Source organism: Eubalaena glacialis, chromosome 17, assembly GCF_028564815.1.
Source record: "Eubalaena glacialis isolate mEubGla1 chromosome 17, mEubGla1.1.hap2.+ XY, whole genome shotgun sequence".
Lineage (NCBI taxonomy): Eukaryota > Metazoa > Chordata > Mammalia > Artiodactyla > Balaenidae > Eubalaena > Eubalaena glacialis.
This window is the reverse complement of record NC_083732.1, coordinates 89,511,312-89,518,796: the sequence shown is the minus strand read 5'-3', so window position 1 is coordinate 89,518,796 and position 7,485 is coordinate 89,511,312. Positions and strand designations below refer to the sequence as shown.

Here is a 7,485-nt window from a genome sequence, read left to right as displayed (position 1 = left end):
CCTCAAGGAAAAACCAGCCTGCAGACACCTTGATCTCAGACAGCATCCAGGACTAGGAGGTAGGTCTGTTGTTCAAGCTCCCCGGTCTGTGGTGTTTGTTATGGCAGCCCTGAGCAGACTCACACACAGGGTAAAGAAGGTCTCACACTAGATAGCCCACTCTCCATTCCCCTGTATGTGAGTGACATTAGCCTCAGGAACTGAGGAAGGTGTGCCCGAGGAAAGGCACAAAATATGAGATTTTAGGCATAACACGACTGCACTGATTTTTTTTTTCCTTTTTTAAAGATTTTTTAAGTCTTTATTTATTTAATTTATTTATTTTTGGCTTCGTTAGGTCTTCATTGCTGCACACGGGATTTCTCTAGTTGCGGTGAGGGGGGCTTCTCTTCACTGCGGTGCACGGGCTTCTCATTGCGGTGGCTTCTCTTGTTGCGGAGCACGGGCTCTAGGCGTGGGGGCTCAGTAGTTGTGGCACACGGGCATAGCTGCTCTGCGGCATGTGGGATTTTCCCGGACCAGGTCTCGAACCCGTGTCCCCTGCATCAACAGGCAGATTATCAACCACTACACCACCACGGAAGCCCCACGACTGCACTGATCTTAAACGAGCCTGATCTACATTCACACGAGATGGTTTTGTCCTGTATATACACCCACATTAGCACCTTCAGTCTCAAGGGCAGACCTTTGGCTTCACCACCTCCACTGACAGCATTACCTTAATCTGCTCTGAACCACCTCCTATAGGATTTCCAGAACCACAAAGCATCAAAGACTGCATGCTGATGTCTAATCATGTTTCACAGGACCCAGAGACTGTGTGCTAGCTTCCGAGTGACCCTGCCACAGCAGAGCCGCCCAGCTGTCCACCAGAACCCATGTCCCTTTTTCCTGTTCACAGCCACCCTGCACCTCCCAGCTTTCCCACCCATTGCAGCTCCAAATGGAAGTGGTGGAGGTGGTGAGGGCCTTGGCTAGCCTGTGTCCTAGGATGGAGGGCATGGTGCCATGTGGTCACCCCATCCCCTGCTGGTTGGAGCCCTCCACCTGAAAGCAGGGAAGAGAAACAAGGAGGACAGAGCCTGGGCCCCGACACCCACCTGCCCTGAACTATCACATGAAGGGAACACAGACATCTTGAGCATCAGACTATTTTGGGGGGACACTTTCTTCCAGTAACAAACCTTTGCTTTAAAAACCAAGGTGCTTTACAGATCCCTCCCCAACTATAACAGAAAGTGAGGCTTAATTTCATCATAGAATAAAGTTATGAGGAATTTACAGGCCAAAGAAACTTAGGTTTGGGATACTCAATTAGTGAAGAATCTAAACAGAGTTTGGGCTTGGGGTAGTAAATTAAAGAAGTACCAAGTGTTGTTCATATAGGCTTCTGCACCTTTCACATGAGAGACTTATTTCCTGCTTTCAAGGAGATAGATAGTCAGAGTGTCCCTCTTGCATCAGCCATTTATTAAGGAACTGTAATTCAAAATAATTGATATGCCATTGTGGAGCACCCCTCCCTGAGACCCAACAATACACAAAGGTGGGAATACATGCATATATTTCCTTGCATTATCAGCCGAGCACTTTTAGCTCCTATATGTAACTTTTTCATAACATTCTCTAGTGAAAAGAACCAGAGCTCTTTGAAATAATGGCTGACACTAGGACTGACACAGTAAATATATGAGCCAGGACAATCTTGAATCTTATATCAGAAAATAAGGAAGTATCAAGAAAAAAAATCCACACGGTGGAATGATGTCAAAGGAAAACAGGAGCCAATGGAAAGAGCTCTCAATAGCCAAAGTAGGAATGAACTTAGCAACAAAATCTGGACTGCTGGATTATAACAAAAAGTTAAAAAAACAAAGAAAAACAAACAAAAAAAAACTGTCCACAGGTGTCCATGCTAGTAAAAATAAGTAACTGCATAGGGTTTTGTTTGTTTGCTTGTTTGTTTGTTTTAATCAATAAGGTTGAATAGAAATCTCCTATGCAGAAGTCCAAATAATTGATGTGGACACTCAGCCATCCATAGATTGTGGAGGTGGAGATGACTCCTGTCTCCATAAGTGCTGGTTCCCAAAGTAGCTTCCTCCTAAAGAACACACACAGCACGGAAATGGGAAAAACTTAACTTCATTGTGGGGAAATCTGACCAACTACCTCAGCCACGTGACCAGAGTTAATAGTAACAGTGATAAGTTGCCTTGAGAGCCTGTTCCCTTGATATAAAGTGATGAGAAAGCACTTTACCTCTGTGATCTGCTTACTCAAAACCCATAACTCAAGCCTAATCCTGAGAAAAACACCAGGTAAATTCCAATGCGGGACAGTCAACAAAATATCTGACCAGTACTCCTCACCAATGTCAAGGTCATAGAAACAAGGACAGTCTGAGAAACTGTGAAAGCCCAAAAGAGCCTAAACAGACATGATGACTAAATGTCACATGATACACTGGATGGCATCCTGGAAGAGAAAAAGTTAGAATGAAGGAAACCCAAATGAAATATGGATGTCAGTTAATAAGTGACAATTCGGTTGAAAACTAGACTGAGAAACCTATTGCATCACACTAGAAATCTAGAGGAAATGGGTAACTTCCCAGTAAAAACACACATTAACAAAATGGAACATAACAAAGGAAAATACAAACAGAATAGTTAAGCCACCAAAAGACCTCTTCCCCATTTTGCTTCTCCTTTCATTGTTCCGGGATTTCACTCTCCTGCGACAGGGAAGGAACAGAGACACAGCAATCTGGCAGTTCCCCTAAGTTCGGACCCTGCTCAGTGTCTTCATCTCTCCCAGCCATGCCCCATCCAGTAGGGCACCCAAGGGAGTCTCAGGGATTATTGGCTCTGATGTATCAGCTATGACTTTTTTGATTCCAATGGACTGGACACACTTACTAAAGTAAAATAAAACATTATTTTTAAACGATAGAAATAAATTAATAACTGCAAGAGACAGGTTTAAGAGTGCATTTCGACCTGGCAGTTCTGGTGGCTCACTCTCTTGCAGTGTGATCTGGTCTCCCTCCAATCCTTTGTCCTGCTAAATGCCTTTGGGTGGCCCCATTCACAGGAACACTCTCTCTCACTGCATCCAGGGCTTCCAGAAACTGCAGGCGACACCCACTCAATGTCCATTTTAACAGAAACGAAGAGGTTCAGTTAAGGTCAGTGACTGTGGTCACCCATCCAGGGCTCTTGCTGTCCTCCCTTGATGGCAGGAAGCTCTTCCACTAGCTAAAATAGCAATTTCGCTGTTGGTGGGAAACTCAAGACTCTTGCTTTGGGCATCGGGGCCTCATATCAGAGGCTGGCCCTGATTGCCAGTGTACCTCAAAAGGCACACAGACTTCATTTGTGTCCCTGGTAGGTGGGAGCCCAGGAGTCACACCTGCCCTCTGACTATATTAATCACCCATCTCCACAGAACACATTTGCTAATTTTCCAGTCTCTGCTCTCTCCTTTACAGAGAACAGAAACCAAATGGTAGGTGGTAAGGAAACTGTTACTCAACGGAGCAGTGTCTCAAGGATTATTCTATACCATGGAATCCACAGTTGGCTGGCTTTCCGGAGGCCGCAGGGACTAGGCCCGGGATGCGCATGGCTCCTGGAGACCACATAGCCTCAGAGGGAAAACACCAGTTGGGAAGCCACTTGCTCCCATTCCTTTGATTTTTAATGAGTATGAATGTCAAAGGTTTGCAACAACCCGAAGGCCAAAGGATTGCAGGGCCACGGTCTGCTGTATGCTGGTTGTGGCCAGGGCCACACTCAATGTCTGGAGGGTTATTTCTTCTCGAAAGGCTGAGAGGCTATGAGGGAGGAGGCCCTTTTCTCAATCACATGGATGTAGGGAACTGAAACATCCCAAGGGGCCGTCTACGCTGCCCAGGTAGCTGTTCAATTGCCCAGCAGCAAGGTCAGCTCAGTGATTGGCCACAGGGGCTTGACAGGGCCCAGGCAGGCCTGAGCTGCAGGACCGCAGATGCCTGCCTGGATGGTCAGGGGTCAAGGGATATTCTGAGATTTTATTATCTACTACTGCCCACTCAAATGGGACGAAGGATGCAGCCAGTCCTGAAGGGCACCGCCAGCCCTCAAGAAGGCAGCATAGGGGGGCTGGCAGCGCTACAGCCTTGCAGACATGCCAACATGTCCCACTGACCACACTGCGTGTCAGGGCTGTGCTGGAGCCTGGGTCCAGCCCCACCCTCCCCAGGTTGGCGGCGGGGGACCTTCCTGACTTCTGAGGCCCTCCACAACCACAGACTGAGGTTAAGTTGGAGATGAAACAGCCAGCAACCAGAGCAGACATTTCATTCATCTTCTTTAGAGTCCAGGATGCGGAGAGGAAGCAGAGGCGGAGCAGAAAACCAACAGTCCAGCTTGATCCTGCGTGACTTGTACCACGTGAGTCCCGTCCATCGTGGAGGCTCAGATAGAAGAGAGAGGGGAAGGCGAAGCAGGCCCATTAGATCGTGAACACTAGGTGTGTAAAGTATGAGTACTTTCTGGTTTTCTTTTTATTTACAGGAATTTCTATTTTTCAATCATTAAGATACGCTATTAGTAAAATAAAAAGATTAAAATTGTGTATATCTTTTCACACGCCCCTCACTAAATGTGAATTCTGTAGAAGGTACACATCTTCTGAAATCTCTTCTTACAAGAGTCACGGATTTACTTACTAAACGCTGGCTGGAATCAACACAGGTGACTTTGCAGTTTTAGGCTTGCCTGGGTCCATGGCTTGCTGGGCTGCAGTTCCTACTTTCCACCTCTGTAAGATGCAGGTGAAGAAGCAAGGGTGAGACCTGTCTCTCTATTAGCTGTTCAGCTAGGACTTTGAGGTACCTACCTTGTGCAGTATGTGGTAGCAGAAGCACGGGTCACAGCAGGAACAGAGTACTTGGGCTCGGCCCTTAGATGACCCAGAGTGGACATTACATACTCAGCCAACAACCAGAAAAGAGAGTCCCTTTATTAAAAAAAAGAAAAAAAAAGACATTCAGCCAGCACCTTGGGTTCACCCAGGCCTGCTCTGACCTTCTGTTCCCCCTCTAACACAGGCCAACGAGATAGCTCTGGGCAAAACTGTGTTCCCACTCACCTCCCACCCACCTCAGTCAGGTCTTGCTGAACCCAGAGCACCAGGAATGCTGACCATCCTTGCACTTTGGGGCCCCAAGGCTGTAAGCTCATCCCAGTGGGCCAGCTCTCTGGGGTCCTTCCGGCACACTCCCGAGGGCAGGGACGGGGACGCAGCTGGAATCTGAGCTGCACAGTCTGCTCACTTCACCTTCACTCGTTACGAAAAAGGTCTTTACCCATGAAACATTCACCCCATTTTTGGTCCTTTAAAAAAACAAATTTTCTTAGGAACTTTTACACCAAAGTGTCTTCCGGAAAGCAAACATTCACCAATAAGATTTATTTCAGTACAATTTCATTTTATGTACATACAAGTGTACTTAAAGAGGGCCATGTATAAAATGAGATGCCTAGTTTCCCATTTCTTTGAAGTCTGAGGCACCTGAGGGTGAGCATACCTGAGGTTTATGATTGTTGCTTTCATAGAGTACTGTCTTCTCGCCTTTATCTCCAGACCCAAGGATGGGGAACAAAGGTGAAACAGGTCTGCACACTGCAAAATGTCTTCAGAAATCTGCAAACCCAGCTTCTTACAGGAGTTAAAGGTTAAGGACCAGGACAATGAAAGGGTGTGCGGGGGAAGGAATAGCAAGTAACCAAAACAAGGTGTCTGCGACCAGCCCGCCTTCTCTGTCAGGAGTGTGCACCTGGAGCTGCTCTCTGCGTTTGGGCAGCCCTTGTGCTTCACAGAAGCAGTGCTGAGCCCGGGCGGAGCAGCTGGCCACAGACACCACCTGCCAAGTACCCACTCTCAGTCCTGAGCTAAGCTTAAACCATAATTACATTTATTTGCTTATTTACTGTGACAGGCAATGTGCTCAGTACTTGGAGTGACTATATTCCCCCCCATTTTATTTTTTTAAACCACTTTATGAAGGTATCATTGACATACAGAAAGCTGTACATGATTAATACATGCAACTTTGTGAGTATGGAGACAGATTACACCCATGAAACCATCACCACAATCTACACCGTAAACATATGTGTCACTCCAAAGGTGTCCTCCCGACCTATTCATTCCTTTATTTATTATTATTCCTATTATCATCATTCTTTGTGTGGATGGTAAGAACACTTAAGATAGGAGCCATCCTCAGTAAATTCTGAGCACACAATACAGTATTGTTAACTACAGGCACCGTATTATACAGCAGAACTCCAGAACTTGTTCATCTGGCATAACTGAAACTTTGTGCCCTTGCACTAGCACCTCCCAATTTCTCAGGGACTCAGAAGGGGTGACCTGTTGCCTTGGGCCTTGACAGCTGGGAGGAAGCAGAGCCTTGGTGTCTTCCTGCTCTGTCCAGACCTACGCGCGGTCTGCAAATGCTCTGCCCCTGGCCGCAGCCCCTTGCTCACACGCCCTGGTATAAAACCCCAAGTTTGGACCCCAGGCCACCCATGCATGAGTGGCAGAAACCCTTCCCCAGGGACCTCCCTCTGCCTCCTTTTTCTAGTCTTGTCCCTCCCTCCCTCCCATGCCTCTCCTTGCTTCCCCGTGAAGAAGGAGCTGGTGGAGAAAAGCAAAGCCCGGAGGCTACAATCACACACACACACACACACACCCACACACACACACACACACACACACACCCCCACACACACACACACAGTGCTCCCTGCTGTGAGGGCTGCTCTGAGTGGTCACTGCATTCACACATTAAGCCTCATGACGACCTCGGGAGGGCAGTCCTCACTGTTCCCGCATTTCACAGATGAGGGCCCGAGGCAGAGGACAGCAGTAGCGCATCCACCCTCACACAGGATGAGGGCCAGACGCCCCTAACCTGTGGCTCACCTGGCTCCAGCCACAGCCACCTCGGGTTCTCGGAGACTCTGCTGGGTCTTTTCCACAAATCCCTTCGAGACCTACAGGCTCTTAACTAATCTACGAGGGCAAGTTACTCAAGTTCGTCTGAAAAACATCCCCCGGCAGGTGTCTAACCAGCTATGATCACGGGAAAAACTGAAGACAGATGGGAGAGCCCAGGTTACAGAAGAGGTTGAAGCAGCCGCTTCGTTGTCACAGTAGGAGAAGGGAGAGCTTGGCAAGGAAAAGAAGGTGCGTGGCTGAGAAGGAGGGGCGTGTGCACCCTCTCAACGCCCCGTCCTCCACTCAAGCACAGACTTGGACCAAGCCCAAAGCAATGTGAGGACTCCGCAGTCAACAGGTTGAAGAAGGCGTACACCCTGGACCAAGGCCAAGTGCCAGCCAATGTCTTCAGAAGGGAAGAAAAATATAAAATAGGTAGCTCTGCTTGGAGTCTTTGAGATTGAGCTGCGAGGGGCAGACCCCAGCATC

General features: G+C 47.9%; 1 long non-coding RNA gene across 1 annotated transcript; it reads right to left on the bottom strand.

The window, feature by feature from the left end:
• Positions 1 to 331: 331 nt before the first annotated feature.
• On the bottom strand, positions 332 to 6,631 carry LOC133077380 (uncharacterized). Its single transcript, XR_009697710.1, has 6 exons — positions 5,579 to 6,631; positions 5,151 to 5,384; positions 4,888 to 5,007; positions 4,718 to 4,809; positions 3,006 to 4,462; positions 332 to 540 (listed from the first exon to the last, which is right to left on the bottom strand). It is a non-coding gene; the product is annotated as an uncharacterized LOC133077380 (long non-coding RNA).
• Between the last annotated feature and the right edge of the window lie 854 nt (positions 6,632 to 7,485).